Consider the following 23525-nt stretch of genomic DNA (forward strand, 5'->3'; position numbering starts at 1 on the left):
AAACTTTGTATATGCTTTTACCCAGAAATACTACTAATAGAGATGTTTCCCAAGGTGATCAGAAAAAGGAAAAGAAATTATATCTTCTAAAACAGTTATCTCAAGCTCTTTTTGTGGTGGCAAAGTACTGGAAATCGAGGAGAAGGACATCAATTGAGGAATGGCTAAATAAGTTGTGGTATATGATTATGATGTAATACCACTGTGCTATAAGAAATAATAAGCTGGTTGATTTTTAGAAAAATATGGAAAGACTTGCATGAAATAATGAAAAATGAAGTAAGCAGAATCAATAAAACATTATATACAGTAATAACAATATTGTTGGAAGAATAACTGTGAATGACTAAGTTGTTCTGAATATTTTAAATACTCAAATCAGCTACAAAGAAACTATGAAAGAAGATTCTATCCATCTCCAGAAAAAGAACCGATAAATAGAAGTTTACAAAATATGGTGTTTTGGGTGTGTGTGTGTGTGTGTGTGTTTGGTTGTGAGAGACAGACAGAGAGAGAAATGGTGGCCTTCTCTAGACTGGGGTGGAGAAGAAGGGAGATAGTTTTGAATTTAAAATGTAATAAAAATAAATTTTAAAATTTAAAAATGCATAGAAAGTTCTGAGTAAGATAGACAATAAGGACAGGTTTGGAACTAACATGTTGAAATTATTATGCACTTTAAAATATTGAACATATTAGACACCTGTCATTTCCACACAATTTTCTTTTCCTCTTATTTTATGTGGTAATAATCATGTTTATTGGCATTTCTCAAATTCAAAATATTTTTAAAAAGAAAATAAAATCCTGGCAGTAAAATAAAAACTAAATGTGATGCAAATCTGAAAAAAAAAACCATCCCATATTGAGAAGAGAATAGAATAAAAATCAAAAAAGCAGTAGATCATACGTCCCTTGCGAATTCATTTGCTTACTGAAAATTTTCTGCTTTCGTAATGATTCCAAGTGAGTAAAGATGACCTGGAAACAAATTTAAGCACTGAATAAATTATATTACTGATACCTTCCATTTATCCTATTTGCCAGTTTTCTGGGTACATAATTTAACATCTCAATTAATTTGTATGAAGACAGTACTTTAAAGTTTGCAAAAAATAGATTCACATACCATCTTGTAGAGTAGTTGCTAAAAATGTTATCTATATTTTCTATCTGAGGAAACTGATACTCAGAGTGTTTGACTAATTTGACTATGGGTCATATTGCTTGTTAATATGAGAGGCTGTGTTTGAATATGTAGCTTTATTGCTTTGTTAGTCAAATGTATTGAAAATTTTGTTGAATTTTAACATCTTATACTTAAGTCCCTAGAAAGTATCTTTCTATGTATTAGGGAATACTGTGTGCAAGGTACTATGTTGGGAACAGGGAATATGAAGATAGATATGAAGCTTTCTTCTAGGGTTATGAAGTATGTATGAGTAAATCTGAAAACATTTGAGTGGAGCCAGTACACTAAGAACTAGAGGGTGCTATCAGGGAAGGATTTATGGAGGAAGCACAACCTGAATCTTCATGAAGACAATGCTTAGAACAGTGCCTGATACATCTGAAGTGCCTGCCTCTTCATAAATGCTTGTTGACTTGTGTTGAAGTAAGAAAGTAGAGGTAGTGATGAGAGGGAAGTTACAGTTCAGGTATGTACATGACTTTTGCAAAATGCATTTGAGTATGACATATATCGGGTTCAGTGGATTTATTTAGCTATAACAGAACATGAGTGAGATTGAGTCATTTGAAATTATTGTGGACAAATTATAGTGTGTTAAATATCAACATTTAAGAGTCTGTATTTTATCTGAGAGATAATAGGGAGCTACTAAGTGTCATTTATGTATGTATATATGTATTTATTTATTTTATACATTTGTTGTATTTCTGTTGTCTGGTGTATTTGAAAAGCCAAGAATTTGAGTCTGGTTGTCTTTTGGGGGGGCAGGGCAATGAGGGTTCAGTGACTTGCCCAGGGTCACACAGCAAGTTAAGTGTTAAGTGTCTGAAGCTGGATTTGAACTCAGGTCCTCCTGAATCCAGGGTTGGTGCTTTATCCACTGTGCCACCTACCTGCCCCATCTGGTTGTCTTCTAAGGAATATTTCAAAAATCCTTCTTTATTGAATGTCCCTCTCCTTTTAAAACAAATTATTATTAGGGTTTAGTCTTCAGGTTATGTAACCTTGATTTCCATCTTGAGCTCCTTTGCACTTTTTCATTTTTATTTTTTAATTTATTTTTTACTTTTTGTGGGGCAGTGAGGATTAAGTGACTTGCCCAGGGTCACACAGCTAGTAAGTATCAAGTGTCTGAGGCCATATTTGAACTCAGGTCCTCCTGAATCCAGGGCTAGTGCTTTATCCACTGCACTACCTAGCTGACCGCTCCTTTGTTCTTTAGACCACATTTTTCCTATGCCTGCTTATAATTAGCTGTCATTGCTTCAGCAGTTTACAAATTATTTTCATGTATAGTATCTTATCTAAATTTTCCAATAACCTTGTGAAGTAATTTGGATGGGTATGACTATCAATACTTCACAGATGAACAAAGTAAGGCTTAGGTGAAGTGAATTACCCAAGCTTCTGTAGCTTGTAAGCAATTGAATCAGTACTAGATTTCAAATTTTATGACCCTACATACAGTATCCTTTTACTGTGCTCCTTCTGTTCGTAAAATAATAATAGGTGAGGAGTTAAAATTTGAAAGGAAAAAAAGTTGATTCCACATCAAAGTTTCTTCATGTTTTGAGTTCTTCATAATAATCCTTTAATATCAAGCCTCCTTAGGGAAGAGGCAGTAGTCTGGACTGGCAGTAAATTCATGACTATAGCTGATTTATGGCTCAGAATGCAATAGCTCTTAGGTAAATACTGATAAGTTCTGTATTCTTCTGAGAAGTTCCCACCCAGAAGTCATCCTATCTTTGGAAAGCCCCACAGCTTTAATGAAAATGAAAGCAGAACTGTTTCAAATATAATGTGTCTTTTAGAAACAAAATAGTATTCCTAATTAGAGATGTATAGGTAACTTCTTTTAATCTCTTGAAGTAGAAGAGTCTTCAGTTAATTTAGGAGGTGTTTATTTAATTAGTTCATTTTTATTCAAGAACACCTGAGTATAGACTTTCTTACATTTAAACTAATAATAACTGGCATTTGTTGTTAGCTCCTTTTAAAAAGTTGTTAGCAATGTCCACACATTATGTCGTTTAATTTTCATAGCTACTCTATGGGCTAAGTACTACATGAATCAAGATCAGGTCAGGCCTCGTTATTTCACTGGTACAGGGAACTTCTGGATGAATAAACTCTATCCACATGTACTTCAACAACTTTTATATAATTTATAATTTTAGAAAGTTTCATAGAGAATTGAAAAATTAGTTACTTGACTTGCCTAAGGTAACAAAGAGAGTATATGTTAGATGTAGAACAGGCCCTCAGGTCTCCCTGCTTCTACGTCTAGTTCTCTATCCATCCCACAACCTCTTAATATTCCATACTGAAGAAGTTTACTAAAAGCTAGGCAATTTTATCTTTTTGCTTATAGTACATAATCCAAATAAATAGGATTTGGGTGAGGAACAAAAGACATAGCAAACAAAATGAGAAAAAGAATTAAAACATGTACACAAGCACTAACACTTTGTCCATTGCACTAACTGTCCCCTTATAGCTGACAATAAAATCTTTTGACCTAGAAACTAATCTGACCATGTCACTCCTCTGCTCAAAATCATTCAGTAACTTCATATCCTCAACTAGATGGAGGGATAGACATTTTTTCCTCTCTTTATAACCTCTCAAACCTCTCCAAAATGAAAATTATACACAAGAGATAAAGAATTTCAGATATTTCCACTGCCTAGAACATCAAAAACCATAATGAACTAAAATCTGATGGATGAACAGCAGTCTAATCTCTAATCACTAAGCCCTCTTCCATCTTTGCCCACCACAATATTCAAAGCTGCAAAAGTGCACCTATGCGTTTGCAATAGAATTCAACTGTACTCCCCCTCCTCCTACTGTCCAAAAAACCAAAAGGCAGAAGTTTGCTCTGACTGGGCCTACAGCACTCTCTGCTGCAACATTATGTAAATATGGAAGTAAGAGAAAGAGTGAGTAGAGCAGGACACCAGAGCATAGGCAGCTACTTGGGGCAGAGACTAAGGCTGGTGGGAATTGTGGCAGAGAGAGCTTTGAGATCCAGTCCCTCAGAAAATTGCTATCCTGGGTGACAGAAAGTAAGCAATGGAAAAAATAAAGAAGAAAAAGGACTGAAATTGGCCAAGATCTTAGAAAGAAGAAAACTCACAGACGTGGAGCATAAGCAGACAAACCAAGAGGGATATTAATAATAAAAAGGAAAAATGGCCTCTAGATCAGGAAAAAGAGCTCAGGCATCTAAAAATAATATTTCAAGACCAAAAAATGAATCAACACCTGATGAGGCTGACCACCCTATCAATTCCTAAGAGAGAATGGAACTATGGGATGATGTTCCTGAATAGTATAAATCAGAACTATTTTCACGGGAGGGGGGGACCAGAAACATAGGAAAGAACACAATATTTATAAATGACTTTGTTAAGAAATACATACTATGCTTTTAGTAGCATGATACTTCCTCCCCATTTGTTCATTAAGTTGTACTGATACTTTACTATGGCATAAAAGTAATCCTATATCCCCAAAGGCTCTCCTGGTGGAGCCCAAACACTGTTAAGTTCTCTCAGGTTGGAAATGCCCCAGTGATGGACTGTCTTTTATTTTCCAAAGAGCAGCCTATTTACATTTGAAGATAATCATCAGATTGTCCGTTATGTGATTAATTTTTCTCTTTGGACAAAGCAATTCTCAAAGACCACTTACTAAATTCCAGATACATTCAATCTTTAATGGTGGAGTGATTACCCACGGTAATGAAAAGTATAGAACTTTTCAAGTTTGATGACTTATGGCTTTATTAACATATTTTATTTTCTCTGATTAATATTAAATTGTAAAAAAAAACAAAAACAAAACAACTCATAGAGCATAACCAAGATGGCACAGTGGAGGAAGCACAATAGCTAATTCTTTTAACATTCCCCTCCAAACAATTTTAAAATAATGCCTCAAATTGAATTCTAGAGCTGCACAGCCAACAAAGGATTGGAGTCAGACATTTCTATATTCCAAAGCAATTCAGGAGGTTGGAAAGAGATATTTGTGACAATGGAATAGGGGCTGGTTGAGAGTGAATGTGGTGTCAATTCCAGCTGCCTTATAGGCAGCAACAACAGCATCAGCTCAGGAAGTTCTCAAATCAGAAACAGTAAGATCTTGCAACTGTTTAGAAATAAACTAAAGGGTACCCCTGTGCTATGACTATGTGCAGGACAAAGTGAAGTTTGGCAACTCCATTACCAATACCCACCATGTACCTATACTCTACCCTCATAGTTCCAGAACAGAAAGGGGCACTTGAAGTCACAAGGGAACAGGGTTTCTGAGGAACTTTATAGTTTGAGATTGCAGGGGATCAGAAATCACAACTCTCCCCAGATCATAGGACCTTATAAGTCCTGAAAACTTCCAGCCCCATCCCCCCAATCCCAAACCAGCTCTGAAAACAGCAGTTTGAAAAAGCCTGAAACTCCAGGTCTTCCTCCTCACCTCCTGCCCTGGGAACAGAACCCAGCTTTAGCATGAAGTCTCAAATGAAGAAATACACTGGAGAAATGAGCAAAAAACAATTTTTTTAAAATTATAAAGTATTTTATTTTATTCCCATTACAGGTAAAGATAGTTCTCAACTTTTGTTTATACAAGCTTTCCAATTTCAGATTTTTCTCCCTCCCTCCTCCCCTAGACAGCAGGTAAACTGATATAGGCTATACACACACACACACACACACACACACACACACATACACACACACACATAATAACATTAAACATATTTCTGCATTAGTCATGTTATAAGAGAAAAATCAGAGCAATGACGAAAAACCTCAAAATAGAAAAACAACAGCACCAAAACCAAAAGAAATAGTGTGGTTCATTCAGCATCTATACTCCACAGTTTTTTTTTTTTTTTCAAAAAAAATATTCTGACCATTAAAAGCTACTATGGTGACTGAATATCAAAACAAATTCAGAAGACAGTGATGTCAAAAGCAAGCAAAACCTCAAAGAAAAATGTGAACTGGACACAAGGCCAGCAAGAATTCCTGGAAGAGCTGAGAAATGATTTTTAAAATCAAATAATAGTGGGGGCAGCTAGATGGCACAGTAGTTAAAGCGCTAGCCCTGGATTCAGGACTACCTGAGTTCAAATCCGGCCTCAGACACTTGACACTTACTAGCTGTGTGACCCTGGGCAAGTCACTTAACTCCCATTGCCCTGCAAAAAATCAAATAATAGTGGTAGTAGACAAAAAAAAAATGGATAAAAATGAGAGTTATGTGAGAAAATTATGAAAAGTAATTAATAGATCGTTAATAGAGACATAAAAATGCTGGAACAATCACCTTAAAAAATCACCTTGGCCAAATGCTAAAAGAAGCACAAAAGCTCATTGAAGAAAATAATTTCATAAAAATTAGAATTGGGAAAGTAGAAGCTATTGATTCCATGAAACATCAAGAAACAATAAAATAAAGTCAAAAGAATAAAAAAAATTAGAAGGAAATATGAAATATCTCACTGGAAAATCAGTTGACCTGGAAATTAGGTAGAAGAGAGATACTTAAAAAATTATTGGAATAACTAAATGCCATGTACAAAAAACAAAAGCCAACAGTTCTTATTTCAAGAATTTTTAAAGAAAAATTGCTCCAATATCTTAGAGCCAGAGGGTAAAATAGAAACTTGAAGAATCCACTGATCACCTCCTGGAAGAGATGCCAAAATGAAAATTCCCAACTCCCAGTAGAGTATAGCCAGATTTTATAATTCTCACTAAATCTTTTACAATGGTGGGGGAAGGGAGATAGTTAATACTTCAGCTTCACTTTCATCTGAATTGGTTCAAAGAAGAAAGAACACACACACACACACACATTCAGTTGGGTATAGAAATCTATCTTAACCAACAGGGAAGTAGAAGGGGAAGGGAAAAAGAAAGGTGATAAAAAGGGAGGGCAAAATGAGGTGTGCAGTGGTCAGAAGCAAAACAGACTTTTGAGGAAGTGAAGGGTAAAAAAGTGGGAAAGATAGACCAAAGAAAATAGCATGGAGGGAAGTGCACAGTTAATAAGCATAATTGTGACTGTGAATGGGATGATATCACCCATAAAACAGAATCAGTTAGCTGAATGGATTAAAAACCAGAATCCAGCAATATGCTGTTTATAACGATTTCGAGAGAGACACACACAGAGTAAAAGTAAGGGGCTGGAGCAGAATCTATTATATTTCAGCATATTTCAAAAGGCAGGGGTAGCAATCATGATCTCAGAGAAAGCAATGGCAAAAAGATACCTTATTTTTGTTTTGTTTTGTTTTGGTTTTTTGCGGGGCAATGGGGGTTAAGTGACTTGCCCAGGGTCACACAGCTAGTAAGTGTCAAGTGTCTGAGGCCGGATTTGAACTCAGGTACGCCTGAATCCAGGGCCAGTACTTTATCCACTGCGCCACCTAGCTGCCCCCCCCAAAAGATACCTTATTAAAAGAGATAATCTAGGATGTTACATCTTGCAAAAGGCATCATAGTCAGTGGAATAATATCAATACTTAACATATATACTCCAAATGGCATAGCATCTAGTTTCTTACAGGAAATGTTAAATGAGTAATAGGATGAAATAGCAAAACTATTCTGGTAGAAAACCTCAACTTTCCCCTCTCAGAGCTAAATACATCTAATCATAAAACAAATAGGAAATTAAGGAAATGAATACAATTTTAGAAAAATTAGGCAGGATGGATCTTGAAAATATTGAATAGGAATAGAAAGGAGCATACATTTTTTCAGTTTTACAAGGCATCTTCACAAAAATTGACTACATAATTGGGCATAAAAATCTCAGAAACAAATGTAGAAAAGCAGAAGTGGTAAATGGGCCCTTTCCCAGATCATAATGTAATAAAATGACATTCAATAAAGAGTCTTGGATGCATATATTAAAAGTTAATTGTAACTAAATAATCTTATCTTCAAGAATGAGGGAGTCAGAGAACAAACCAGAGGGGAAAAAAAATCAATAATTTCATTAAAGAGAATGACAAAATTGAGGCAACATGCCAGAATTTCTGGGATACAGCCAAAGTAGTACTTAGTAGAAAATTTATATCTCTAAATGCTTAAGCCTAAAAAAAGAGAGAAAGAACAAATCAATGAATTGGACTTGCGATTAAAGAAATTGGAAAAAGAACAAATAAGCCCCATAAATGCCAAAATGGAAATCCTGAAAATCAAGGGAGAGATGAATAAGGACAAGAGTAAAAGAACGCTATTAAACTAATAATAAAACAAGAGATGGTTTATTAAAAAAGCAAAGAATAAAATAGCTAAACTATTAGTTAAATGATTTTTTTAAAAAGAAGGAAGCCAAATCACCAAAATAAAATTGAAAAGAGTTTATGCACCACTAATCAAGATAAAATTAAACAATTATTAGAGTTATTCAACCCATTTATATACCAGTAAACAAAGATGTGAATTGTGAAATGAATCTCTGAAATGGGTGAATATTTACAAAAATATATAAAATTCCCAGATTAACAGAAGTGGAAATAGAATACTTAAATAACCCTATCCTAGAAAAAGAAATTGAATAAGCCATAAATGTGCTCTTCTAGAAAAAAATTGTAGGACCAGATAGACTTACAAGGAGATTTAGCAACTATTTAAGAACAGTAAACTCTAATACTTTATAAAGTCTTTGAAAAAAAATAGGCAAAGAAGGAAATATATCAACATTCTTTTATACTGTTAATATGGTTTTGATAACTAAAGTAGGAAAAACAAAAACAGAGAAAGAAAACTATAGGCCAGTTTTCCTAATGAATATTAACCTCCCAAATTTTAAATACTAACAAGGAGATTATAGCAATATATTATAAATATCACATAATATAAGCAAGTAGTGTTTATACCAGGAATGCAGGGCTGGATCAATATTAAGAAAACTATAAGTTTAATTGACCATATCAGTAATAAAACAACAACATAAATATGATTATATCAAAAGATGCAGAAAAATCTTTTGATAAAATACAATGCCCATTGCTATTAAAATATTAGAAAGCATAGGAATCAATTGAGTCTTTCTTAAAATGATAAATAGTATCTATCTAGAAAGAAGAACAAACATTTTCTTTAACAGGGATGAGCTAGAAGCCTTTCCAGGAAGATCAGGGTTGAAGCAAGGATATTCATTATCACAATTATTATTTAATGTACTAGAATTGCTCATTGTAGCAATAAGACAAGAAATAGAAGGAATAAAAATAGGCAATGAAACAAAATATGTGTCACAGCAGGGACTGAAGTTCAGCCAGTATTTTCATGTGTTAACATTTATGATATAGGAGTAGAAACTCATATATATTTATAAGCTAATATCCCTTCCTCAATCTTGGAATTTCTACTAGTTCTTTTCTTCTTTTATAATACGGTCATGACATAAATATAAGAAGTGAAAGAGGTGAGCTGAGTGTGAGGAAAATCAGCGACAGATAGAGCTAGCTTCCCAGATCATTTATGGCCCAAAGACTGGCTGTATTGTTTCTGTAGTTCATTAGGGAAGGAAGTCTAAAGTCCTTTACTAACATGTTTCTTTCAAAATTCTTTAAGACAGACTTTCATCTTATTTATAACCTGATAAACTAGAAAAAGTCCACTTGTTTCATGGAGATTTGTATGACAAGGAAGAATATAGACTGCTATCCTGTTATCCTGAACTTTCTATATGCCTGCTGCAAAGGACAAGTGATATTTAAATACAATCCCTACTGGATTTAAGACTTCTTGCTGATCCCAATATCACCTGATAGCCCTAGACAGGCAAGAATCTTGAGAACTATGAAGATACATTTAAAGGAATAGCCTACTTGGATATATGATTATACATTTTGCTGAGGTTTTTTCTGTTCTATACTTAGTTCTGTCACTTATATCTAGTTTTCTTAGATCGTCAGTGGATAATACAGAATGCAGTGTCTATGTTGGGGGGCAATATTTTCCTTCTATGTACAACTACCAGAAAACAATTAAAACACTTAAAAAACTTCACCAGCAAAATTACTCCAACTTTTTAGGCATCCAGGAAACAAAATCAATCTGGGTTTATAAAGAAAAATTGAATAAATGGAAAAGATGATCTTATAATGTCCATTAGTTCATGGGTCCTACAGTGAGCCAATTAATTGTAATTACAATCTATAGCCACATGTAAATGTCCCAGTTCTTTAAAAGAATTACTGTCTGGCTTATGCCAGAGCATTTTGCTACATTAATTGGCTACTGGGTGATCAATGTGTTTAGCCATAGCAACTCATGCAGGCCATCTATTAAAGCATAGAGTTGTGTTCTGCATCAGTGAAGGAAGCATCAACATGGGAGAAATCATAGATCCTTGAATCATTGAAGTAATTATCTCCTTTAGATATATGACATTGTGTGAAGACAAAAGTCTTATGCTCTGATCCTCTCTAACACCTGTGGTAAAACTCTGACCCCTTAACATATTTTACAATGAAAATACATCTCTAGAGTAGAAAGGAATTTAATATGATAGAGGAGAAAGACAGAAAGACAGAAACAAAGAGCAACAGAAAGACAGTGACAGAACCAGACAGAGCCTGGCAGAGTGACATAGAAACAACATATGTATGCATGGGAGACATGGAGAAAGATGAGAGAGAGAGAGAGAGAGAGAGAGAGAGAGAGAGAGAGAGAGAGAGAGAGAGAGAGATGCATATGCACTGTTTTATATATACACATATTAGAAATTAGAATATAAACTTCTTTGTCGTACACATGGACTATCAATAATTCCCCCCCCAATTGTTTTTTGATTGAGTTATACATTTGTAATGACATTTTTCTCAAATCCACCAGCATTCAAGGTCTCTTGGATCACAGTTCAAAAATCAGATTTAAAATGAGAATGGGTTAAATCACTCCAGTTTCAGTATTTTTTTTATCAAAAGACATATTACTTCTCTTTCAGCTCTCCTTATGGTCCTTGTCACAACTGCATGGCTTTTAATCACTCATACATTCCGTGAGTTACTGTGCTGCTGCAACCTTAATAATGTGCTAGTTTGTTTGGAGGATCTCCCTGATAAAGACCTGACAATCTTTCAGGGGATGGTGAGACACTCAAAATAAAAGATGCTCTCAGGGTCAAAGTAGTTTGGCATACTATTATTTTTCACACAGCATAAAGGACATTAAATACTGATTTTTTCATCATTTTCTTTTATCAAGTTTTGATGAAAAACCAAGAAGATTTGAAATTTGAAATTATTCTACTGACAGTACCTACTGGTATATCATGAGAAGAAAGAAACATATGTAACTAGTCCTTGTTCTAATCATAAGATTGTCAACTGTCCTTTTCTATCAGTTCTATGGCTACATTCCATGTCATTAAATTTCTTATATAGCTCCTTTGCCATCAAAAACTAGGAACATTGCTAAATAAAGCAATACAAGTATACCTGGTTTTATGCGATATAATTTTTTTCCTAAAATGTTGTGTGTGTATGTATACACACATATAAGTATAGATATGTTTGTGAATATATACATATAAGTATGTATATACATAAACATAGATCCACACACGACAATAACAGGCTATGGGTGTTAGCTATTCAACATATCTTTGTAAATCCTATGTGATAATCAGAACTTATTTTTGATTATTTATTAGTTTCTTGTTTGTGGTTCTTTAATATGTCTATGAATATATGTACACACACACATATATATATGTCTATGAACATATATCATGTCAAAAACCTAAAGATATCTTTAATATTAACAAATAAGAATATGTAGTAAATGAACATGGATTATAACAACAGTAGAGTACAGGAAGGAAACAAGAAAAGGAGGGAGAGAGAGAAAGGGGAAAGACAAAAGCTACAAAAGTTGTATGTGAGAGGGACGGGTCAGAAATATAGGGCATCATTATCACAATAGTATAGATACTCCATAATCTAGGTAGTTAAGTGATACAGTAGATAGAGAACTGAGACTGGGAGTCAGGGATACTAGAGTAAAAATCCAGCTTCAGATGGTCACCAACTATATGACCCTGGCAAAGTCACTTAACCCTCTGTTTTAGTTTTCTCAGCTGTAAAATGGATATAATAATAGTACCTAATCTCACAGGGTTGTAAGGATCAAATGAAATAATATTTGGAAAGAGCATAGTATAATATTTGGCACATAAAGGCACTATGTATATGCTAGTTATTATTGCTATTGTCATCTTTCATCATCATCACTACAACCATCTCATAATCATCATCATTATATATTTCCTAATTCATAATGGGAGATACTACATAAGAGAGGGAGAGAACACTGGGAATATGATTGGAAGTCATCCATGCAGGCACAAAAGGATTTGGGGAAAAGGCAAGTCTAAATAGAGATGAGGGGAAATAAGGAATTCTAGAAGATACGTTCTCTCAGCTCATTGGAGGAAGACACTGACTTCTCTGGGGAACATAGAGATCAATTTGATTGTAGCAGAGGGTTCATACATAGGAATTCTTACAGCTTAATTTAGAGTATATTGTGGTAGTCCTTCAATGCCAAGTTGTTAAATTTGGAATTACTTTTTGAAATTTTTATTTTCAATTCAAATTCTTTCCTTCCTTCTACTATTTCCACATCCTTGAGAATGCAAGCAATTAAAAACCATTATACATATGAATTAATAATAAACATATTTCTACATTTAGCATGTTATGAGAGGGGATAAAGAAAAAAGAAAAAAATATGCTTCAATCTGAACACATAGTTCTGTCAGTTCTCTCTCAAGGTAGATAGCATTTTTCATCATGAGTTCTTTGAATTACTGTGGATCCTTGTATTATTCAGTTGGATCATTATTATAATATTGCTGTTACTGTGTACAAATGTTCTGGTTCTGCTCACTTCATGTTGCATCGCTCATATAAGTCTTGCCAAATTTTTCTGAAACATCTTGTTTCATCATTTCTTATGGCACAATAGTATTTCATTACAATTATATGCCAGAAATTGTTTAGCTATATCTCCACTTGATGGCTTGCCCTGAGGTTCTAAATTTTTTGCTGCCACAAAAAAGAGCTGCTATAAATTATTTTTGTACATACAGTCCTATTCTTTTTCTTTGATCTCTTTGAAATGCAGACATAGAGAGTGATCTTGCTAGGTCCGAGTATGCACAGTTTTGTCATCCTTTAGGCATAGTTTCAAGTTGTTTCTAGAAGTGGATTAGTTCACCTAGATTTTCAATCCCCATCAGCATTTCTTTCTATCACATAATATGTTATATTTGCATTTTTTTTTTTCCCTTATAGTAGGTTTTTAGAGCCTTTATTATATGACTATTGAGAACTTTGATTTCTTCTTCTGAAAACTGCCTGTTCGGATACTTTGACATTAATCATTTCTGGAATGGCTCTCCACTGCCAGGTGAGGAGATTCAACTTTTAAAATACATATCAAAGTCAAGAAATAGGCTGGGAAATGAACAAACAACAACAAAAAGAATTTGCTATAAAAAAGCTATTAGGGTTGCTGGAAGACCAAAAGATGAATTCAGTAGAAGGCAATACTATGAAAATAGCTATATAAGAAAGCTTCCAATAAAAATGCTAACTGCTAACCCAAGTCCAACAAACCTGGAAGAGTTAAAGAAAGAAAATAAAAGTGGCAGAGGAAAAATTGGGAAAGAAATGATACAATAACATTATGAAATGATATAATATAATTATTTCATATTATATCATTAAGGAATGATATAATAACATTATGAAAAGTCAAATTGACATCTTGGTAGAGAGGCACAAAAAACATCCTGAAGCAAATAATATATTAAAAATACAGATTGACCAAATGGTAAAAAGTGGCACAAAATCTAATTAAAAAAAGAATCTCTTAAAAATCAGTATTGGGTAAGTGGAAACTAATGATTGAAACATCAAGAAAAAAATAAAACAAAGTCAAAAATTAGAAGAAATTGTAAAACAGTTTATTCAGAAAAACAACTTATCTGAAAATAGATCAAAGAGAGATAATTTAAGAATTACTACACTACCTGAAAGCCATGATAAAAAGTCTAGACATCATATTCAAGAAATCATCAAAAATTGCCCAGATTATCTTAGATCCAGAGCGGTAAAATAGAAATTGAAAGAATCTGCTGATCACCTTCTGAAGGAGACTGAAAATCAAAATTCCTATGAGTATTATATAGCCAAATTCTAGCACTCCTAGGGTTAAAGAAGAAATACTTTAAGCCGTCAGAAAAAAAAATTAATACTGTAGATCCACAGTCAGGATCACACAAAATTTAATGTCTTCTCCATTAAAGGAGAAGAGAACTTAGAATATGACTTTCTGGAAAGCAAATTACAACCAAGAATTTATATCTATCCCAGAAAACTGTATAATTGTTTAGTGGAAAAAATGGATATTTAATGAAATAGAGAACTATCTAAACTTGCTGATGAAAAAGGCCAGTGCTAAGTAGGAAAGTGTTGACATTTAAATACATAATACAAGAGAAACATTAAAAAAAACCATAATCATAAAAAAGTAATCATAGGATTCTCAATAAAGTTAAGTTTTTTACATTCCTTCATATGGTTAGGTTCTTTTCTTGTTGTTTACTGATTTTCCCAGATAATTTCTTGGATTTGAACTTCATGTTAAATTTGGGTTTTCCAGAGGAGGCAATGGGGGAGGTGGTGACTGTATTGTGCTTCAGCCTTTGATTTACTGCTACTTTCACAACTAGGTCAAAAAGCCTATATGATTTTAGTGCTTCAAAGGTGGTGGGATTTGGGAAGAAGTCTGGTCCCTGCTTTCCTGCTCTGTGCTCTAGTTCTTCTTCAGGTAAGGTCTCTGCTTCCTGGAAATTGTAACCCTTCTCTATCTTTGAACAGCAAATGGTACCCAAATAGCACTCTTACTCCCTTCTGTCTTCAAGTTCCATCTGGAACTGAGACCCCTACCCAGTTAGGACCTTCTGCTCTCTTGTGTCTGAAAATGCACTTTTCCACCTTGGAACTATAACCCAGAACTGGGGAATGGGGAATGGGCTTGCCAAATGGCACCCTGTCTGGCCCCCAGTGCTAGTCTGGAGGCCCCTGTAGTCTCTTTCTGATCAGGGGTACAGTCCTTTTATTGTCTCTGAACTCTAAGTGTTCCCAGTAACCGTTGCTTCTGCTGCTGCCATATGTCACATCCTACAAGGCCCACAGCAGATACAGATTTTACCCATCCAAACTTAAGAATAGCCCTCACCCTAGTGTCCATGGGCCTTTTTCTCTATCTATCTAAGCTGCTCTGGCAATGGAAAAATGCCTTCACTGTGACTTTTTTTTTGGTTGGTTTTCCTGCTGAAATCCAAAGTTGTTTCAAGGAAAATAGTGTTTGACTTAGGGAAAAGTGCTCACTTTACTCCACTATCTTGACTCTACCCTGGAATTTCTTCTGTAGGGTAGATACTGCACTGAACTATTTGTATTGAATTTTTTAAAAGCAAAATTATATGTTATAAGTTTCTGCCAAATAAAGATAAAAAAAAAACCAGTACCATCAATATCAAGGAGCTTTTAGTTTGATAGAGGAGGTATATACAAATTTATACAATTTCTGTGGCTAAGACCCACTTAGATCTGAATTACAGTTGCCATATGCTTCAGCTTTGTCTTGAAAACTTGGAAGAAATTGGTATTTTTTTCAGCCAGTCAATGGAGGAGGCTCCGTTATGGCCATGGCTATAGCTGGGATAACTCTGGGGGCAGCAATGGGGTCTCGGGGGAATATGTGGGGGGAGGGCTGTAATGTGTTATAGCTAGGCTTTAACATACATGAAATGAAACTCATGGTGAAGGAGCACCTTATCTTCAGCAGTGAGATACTAAACAACAAATACTTCCTGTTGAAAGGATACCTCTTATTCTGCGACATGACATGTATAAGAAGAATATGTAAAGACATAGTATTATTTTGAGATGGGCAAGGGATAGTTTAACCTGCAGTACGTCCTTTGAGTCAGAGATTGTCCAGAATTATCAAACATGAATCAGAATATTGGCATTAGGGCTTCTCGGCATAGCACATTTTGTGGTAAATTGATAACTCTTTTTAAGCCACAGAAAAATTAAATTGCTCTGCCAAGAATATACTCTATTAGATTTTTTAAATTACAGAAAATTACATACACACACATAGATATATTTACACACACATATATATATTAATTTAGTGGAAACAGAATTTTCCTCAGATCTAGAAAAATTAGGGTACACATTCTGTCTCTAACATACACTGGCTGTGGTGGTGCTGGAGGAATCAATTTTCCAGTGCTTTAGACAAATCTCTAAGAGTTATAAATTATAAGTGATATCACAGGCCCAGTCCTTATCCCTATCTCTATAATTATCTCTATCCCTATGTTTATCTCAATCCTTATCTCTAGCCTTATCAGTTATATCTCTGTCCCTGTCCTATTCCTATATCCAGTACTGGTTCCTGTGCTTAACCGCTTTCTCTATTTCTGTCTCTATCTCGATAGTGCTCTATGAATTTTGCTTAGTGTAGGTATTCCCTCCTTTTGATATGAGCATAACTCCTCTAGTACTTAGGTTAATAGTCTTTTGAGGAATTCTCTGCCAGATATTGTTTATCTTGCAGCCAACCTGGTGGTTAGACACCACTGAGCTTGGCTAGGCTGGCACCTGGACAACAAATACAAAGTTCGCAATTTTGTCCACATTTGAAGTTTTACAACCTATCAAGATGTGGCAGAGCTTGTACTTCCTGTATTGTGCTTTCAAGAACCCAACCTCATTCTCTTCCTGAGATAAGACATTGCATAGAAGACACTTTTGTTGAAGAGTAGACTGTGAGCCTCTCAATAAATTTCAGTTCCTACTTCACCTCCATGGCATGTGTGATATCCTCAGTGCTTTGAAGTAATATGTACTTAAAAATTGGTATGGTGTATAAAATTATGGGAAAAGCATATGCATTACAATGATTTGTGAAAACCTAGATTTTTTTTTTGTTCAAGAAAGTTGCATGTAAACAAATGGTTCAATTATGGAGGATGCTAAGAAATATCAAAATATGTATAGTGAAGTGAGCCATAACCAAGAGAACATTGTACACAGAGAAAGCAATATTGTTTGATGAAGACACTGTGAATGGCTTGACTATTCTCAATGATACAGTGATCCAAGACAATCTCCAAAGGACTATTGATAAAATATACTATCCACCTCCAAGGAAAGAACGGATATTGATGGAACCACAGACTGAAGCATACTATTTTTCACTTTCTTTATAATTCAAGTTTTCTTGTACAAAATGACAAATGTGGTAATGTTTTCTATAATAACACTTGATAACCCATATCTGATTGCTTGATCCCTATGGGGGTGGGGGTGGGAGGGAAGGAAGGAGGGACAGAAATTGGAACTCAAAACTATAAATAAAAATGTTTGTTACTTTAAAAAAAGATTGCATAGTAGGAGTTTATTGTAAAAGACCAATTAATTTTATTTGAGTTGCGATTTCAATTAGAATTTTACCTCTTCTTTAACTATTTTAAAGATTTTGATGGAGCCAATTACCATAGAAAACAAGAGTAGTGGATCATGAGGAGCTCTTCATTTATTTGATGTTATTGTTTGAGTTTTTAAGGAGCCACCTTTCTAAAGAAAGCCCCTTTTGCCAAAGGAGGAAGAAAAAAAACAAACACCTAACCTAACTTGTAGTTCATTTTGGAAAAGCTCTAGTAACAATGTAAACATTGTCAGTCACTTTACACCATTCTTCTCCTCTCTCTGCTCTTCTTCACTTGCCCCATCCTTTGCCAAGGCAAAGAATGTGTGCAGGGGCACACATCTACCCACTCATACAACTACAAACACCCAGGCACTAAATGGTTACTCTCTAATTTCAGGCATGAGCAGTTTCAAAGGTCTCTCATTTGAGTCCCACAACTAAATAAACATGCAGGGTTATCATCATTTTACTCTTGCTCCCTCATTTTATGACTCTACTAATGGTTTAGGGATTAGCTGTGTTAATGACTCCTGAAAATGTCCACTTTTAAAGAGTTGGAAGGCACAAAGAAAAGTTGCCTGCTTACAAGTCTTCCTTTTGCTAACCATGGACTACAAAGGCACAGACTTGTTTAGTGCTGCACAGAGGGCACTAAAATGAGTTGGATTCAATTCTGATTGTGACTGGAGGTGACATTTTTTAATGTATATTTAAAAAATGGCTTTACAAAAAAGGAGTATCATTGCTGTGGCTGTGATTTTTGGATACAATTTCCTAAATCTTGAAATGCATATGAATCTCACCTGAGAAAATGTCTTGGATTTTAATTATCAAGTCAAACTTATTACAGAAATCAATTGGACACCTTGATCTGGAAGTCCTCACTGTGCGTGCATGACAAACAGATTGCTAATACGTGTTGCTTTGTATTTTGCATGTGCTGCATTTTACAGATCAATAATAATATAGTGTTTCAGCAGACCCACAGCTTATACTGTAAAGACTTCTTAGCTCATGACTAAAGCTCTACTGGGCCTAGGTGAGGGAAGCTATTTATTTGTCCCTGGTGTCAGTAGTGATTTGCTCTGTTGCCTTGAACTTCCAAGGGAAAGAGAACACTGAAAGGGCTGTAAAGTGTTTTATAGAGCTACCAGGGTAAAACTTTTTAAGTTAAGAATGCTGTTTTGACTGAAATAACACTCCCTACCACACCCCCCATTGGCAATAGGAGATTATCGTATACGAGTTGTTCATTGCTGTTTTGATTAGAAGTACAATGATTTGTCTCTTCTTTTAAGCAATCTTGAATTAAACCTACATATTATACTCCAAATTTCAAAACCTGTCAGTTGCCAGGTTCTTCTAACAGTTCACATAGACATGCCCATAAGGAGATGTAATGGATTAGAAGGCATTGAGGAGGACACATCGTTTTGCTAAGGCAGTGACATAGCCCATTTATTTTTCTCCATGCCCAAGTGTTGAGGGTGAGTTTCCAAATGCCCAAAATGGAAGTCCTATTTTTTCTTTGCTTGGATACACTGGATACACACAGGTTCTAACATATAAAATGGGAGGTCATGTAGCTGCAGCTCAACAGAGCTATCCTTCTTGCAATGCTGAAAACAGTGTGGAAAGCCATTTTGCTTTCAGATAAAATCAGTTTCTGTCACCTAACTTTCTTCTCATCTTTATATTGACACATAATTATTCAATATATAGCACTGGTCAAAAGATATGCCTTTTATTCCCAAGAAGGCAGTACTTTGCAAAATAAATGAAATCATAAGAAAATGATTTGGTAATACAACCACCAGGTGTTGCTATCCGGCTCAGGTTTGGACATTTAAAATTGAAAGCAAAACCAAAGGTAAAAGATATACTCACACTTCTGACTTTCTCCCTCCCACTTGGTAAATAGGAGAGGAATATTCTCTTCAGCTTACCTTTCTCCAGGTGCTGCCAGGAGATGTGACCTTCACTTAGTACATTTTTTTGTCTCATCCCATCCTCAGAGCCTGGAGATTTCCCTGAGGTCCCTCCCTGTTTTATAAACCATCTTAAAATCTGGTTAAATAGTCACTCCATTAGCCTAGGGATATGCAGTAGCCATTATTGATGGTGAAGGTACTTGGTAGTGAAGTAGATAGAGAGCTGAGCATTTAGTTAGGAATACCTAAGGTCAAATGTGAGCCCATATACTTTCTACCTGTATGAACCCGGGCAAGTCACTTAATCACTTATCTCACTTTTCTCAAGTATAAAATGGCCATGATAAAGGACCTATATCTCATTATTGTTGTGAGAATCAAATGAGATACTTGTAAACATCATTTAACAGTGCCTAGTAAATGGGTATTACACACATCCTTATTTCCTACCCCTCCATCACTATCCATATGAAATGTCAATTTCTGTATTTTAGAGACAACAAATTCATTAATAAATTAAAATTTAGATTTTCTCTCTCAGTTTACAGCCCCCTTGCCCAAGACAGAATTCTGGCTGAGAAGTACAAATCTTGTTCTGGAAGATAGGCTGGTGAAGGCAGCTGGTTTTACAGTGAATAGAGCTGTATATGTAGAGGACTCCTGGACCAGGAGTCAGGAATACCTGAGTTCAAATTTGATCTCAGACTTCACTAACTGGGACATCAGATAAGTTGGACTGTTGCCTCTTTTGTACAATGGGAATGCCAATGGCACCTACTTCACTGGGTTGTTGTGAGGATCAAACGAGATATTTGTAAAATGCTTAGCACAGCAGCTTGGCACATACTTGGCACTTAATAGGTACTTATTCCCTTCCCCTTCCCTTGTCCTGCTTCTGTGTATTTCCAGCAGTTTCCTCACATTCTCTATTGTACTCCCTCCCTCTACCCCACCAAATGACACACATGATTAATAAACATACATAACTTTCAAGAAAGTGATGATTGATTATCATTTCTCTCATGGGTAAGATGTTTTCAAGAAACAAATCAGAAGTTAAAACAGATTTTATTAGACAGACTTTTGACAAGCAGCCTTACATCTCAAATAGAGAGAAAGGTAGTTATACATTGATGCTCCTCTTTCTCTTGCAGAAAAATACTTGTTAAACTTCTGAAGACTAGGCAAATGTGTTTTGGTTTTTCAAATTGCCACTCTAAAAATGTATCTTGATCCTTATTCAAAACAGTATGTCTTCTCCCCATTTTAGTTACTTGCTTTCTTCATCAGAGTCCCCTTCTATCTGCTCCTCTATAAAATGGAAACCCTCCCCCCCCAAAAAAATAACTTTTTCTCTGCTTCAGTGTAGTTCAGAAAGTCTTAGTCTGGCAGAAATCAACTCTTACCTCTTGATTCATGAAACTTAGTTCTTCCAGGGTTTGGGGGTGGGGGAGGAGAAGTGGTATTGGTTTGGCACTATTATTCCAAAGATATATAGACAGATTTCAGAATTCACCCCCCCCTTTCCCCTGCTGAGAGGAAATATACCTGATTACATTGATTTCATATAATCTTTGGTGTAAAGATTCCTTTTAGTTGGATGATCCAGTGTAATAGCTCTACTACTGAATATTGGGATTACTTTTTTTAAAGCCATCTATGTCCTAAATTCAGGGTTGATAACTGAGATTAGAATGGTCAGAGCTTCTACCTTTCTCTTACTACTTTACTAATTGTATAGGTTGTTAACATTTATAGGGGCATGGAAAGCTTATATGAAAACAGAATTAGTTACAAGTTTTGCTGTGTGTGTGTGTGTGTGTGTGTGTGTGTGTGTGTGTGTGTGTGTGTGTGTTTTCCTCTTTTGGTATCTGTTTCTTACATTTGAAGTACTTTGTTATAGTGTATAGAGCTAACTTTGAAGTCAGGAAGAGCCGAGTTTAAGTACTGTCTTTAACATGTACTAATTGTGTGACACTAAGCAAGTAATTTTCCTTCTCGGTGCTCTAGGTGACTTTCTACAACTCGAAGAGAAAATGTTGATCTTCAGTGGTAGAGGAAGTTTTCTTATTGGTGTTTTGAATTTCAGTATAGCAATAAAATATTTTTTTAAAAGCTAAAGAAAATGACCATGCCCAAATGCCAGTCAGTGTATAATACTCTGTTAAACATAAAAATATGATTAGTTTAATGGATAAAATTGCATTTGCTAGATGTTTAATAACTGTACAGTGCCTGGTACATAGTAGACTATTTGCCTGAATTCAGTGAATGACTTGCTAATATCAAGGTATGAATCTTTCCATGTATCTCTTCAATTTTTCTTCTCCTTACCATTCTTATTGTCACTGTTCATGTATACTACATATTCAGCCAGGCATTTAAAAGGTCTCTATTCTTTGATCTCTTCTTTGGATTCATTCAGCATATTGCTTCCTAGTTAGTGTTAATATATTATTTGATCAGGGCAGCTAGGTGGCTCAGTGGATAGAGTACATATATGATCTGTATTGCTCAAAATTCTCTGGTGACTTTCCATTGCTTCCCGAGGTAAAATAGACTTCAGTTAGCATTCAGGATTCTACACACCCAGCTACTATATTTCACAGTTCTCCCTGACAATATACCACCTTTTCCTAGCCCTTGACCATAACTGTATATGTAGAGGACTCTTATACATGAGCTTCTAAAATTTTGTCTAATAAAATTTTCTTTAAAAAGCTTTTAAAAAATTTTCTCAGCACCTTTCCTAAGTAGGTTAGTTTCTTTGTGTATTGAATTACTAATTTGGATTATATGGCATTATCATTTTTTACATAGTGAGAAGTTTGTTTTTTTTAAAGGGGGTGGCATTTCTACTTACTGACTATTCTTTTTTTAGATTAATACACATCTGTATATATGTATATTTGTATATGCATGTATGTGAATGTGTGTATGCACATGTGTTTGCTGGCGTTGTTGCAGAAGCAAGTAAACCGTAATTTCCAACTCTTCTACAAACTAGAAGAAGGATGGTTGGTAAGTGAAGATTATCTCCCCCCTTTTTTGGAACTATTTTCAATATAACACTCATTCCTATTAAAAATACTAGAGAGTATAGGAATAGGTGGAGCTTTCCTTAAAATAATAAGCAGCATCTACCTAAAACCATCAGCAAACATTATATGTAATGGGGATAACTTAGAGGCATTCCCAATAAGATCAGGGATCTCCATTATCACCTCTATTATTTAATATTGTACTAGAAAGATTAGCTCTAGCAATAAGAGAAGAAAAAGGAATGAAAGGAATTAGAATAGGCAAGGAAGAAACAAAACTTTCACTCTTTGCAGATGATATGATGGTATACTTAGAGAATCCTAAAGAATCAACTAAAAAACAACTTGAAAAAATTAACAACTTTAGCAAAGTTGTCAGATATAAAATAAACCCACATAAATCATCAGCAATTCTATGCATGGCAAAAAAACTCAGCAGCAAGAGATAGAAAGAGAAATTCCATTTAAAGTTATAGGAGACAATATAAAATACTTGGGAGTCTACCTGCCAAGACAAACCCAGGAACTCTCTGAACAAAATAACAAAACACTTTTCACACAAATCAAATCAGAGCTATATAATTGAAAAAATATCAATTGCTCATGGATAGGCCGAGCTAATATAATAAAAATGACAATTCTACCTAAATTAATTTACCTATTCAATGCCATACCAATCAGACTACCTAAAATTATCTTATGGAGTTAGAAAAAATAATAACAAAATTCATCTGAAAGAACAAAAACTCAAGAATATCAAGGGAAGTAATGAAAAAAAATGCACAGGAATGTGGGC

At 34.9% G+C, this 23525-nt stretch overlaps 1 protein-coding gene across 2 annotated transcripts in view; it reads left to right on the forward strand.

Annotated features, from left to right (window-relative positions):
- HNF4G (hepatocyte nuclear factor 4 gamma) overlaps positions 1-23525 on the forward strand; it is a 164384-nt gene that overhangs the window by 59605 nt on the left and 81254 nt on the right. The gene's annotated exons all lie outside the window — the stretch shown is intronic.

Source organism: Dromiciops gliroides, chromosome 1 (assembly GCF_019393635.1).
Source record: "Dromiciops gliroides isolate mDroGli1 chromosome 1, mDroGli1.pri, whole genome shotgun sequence".
NCBI classification, from domain to species: Eukaryota; Metazoa; Chordata; class Mammalia; order Microbiotheria; family Microbiotheriidae; genus Dromiciops; species Dromiciops gliroides.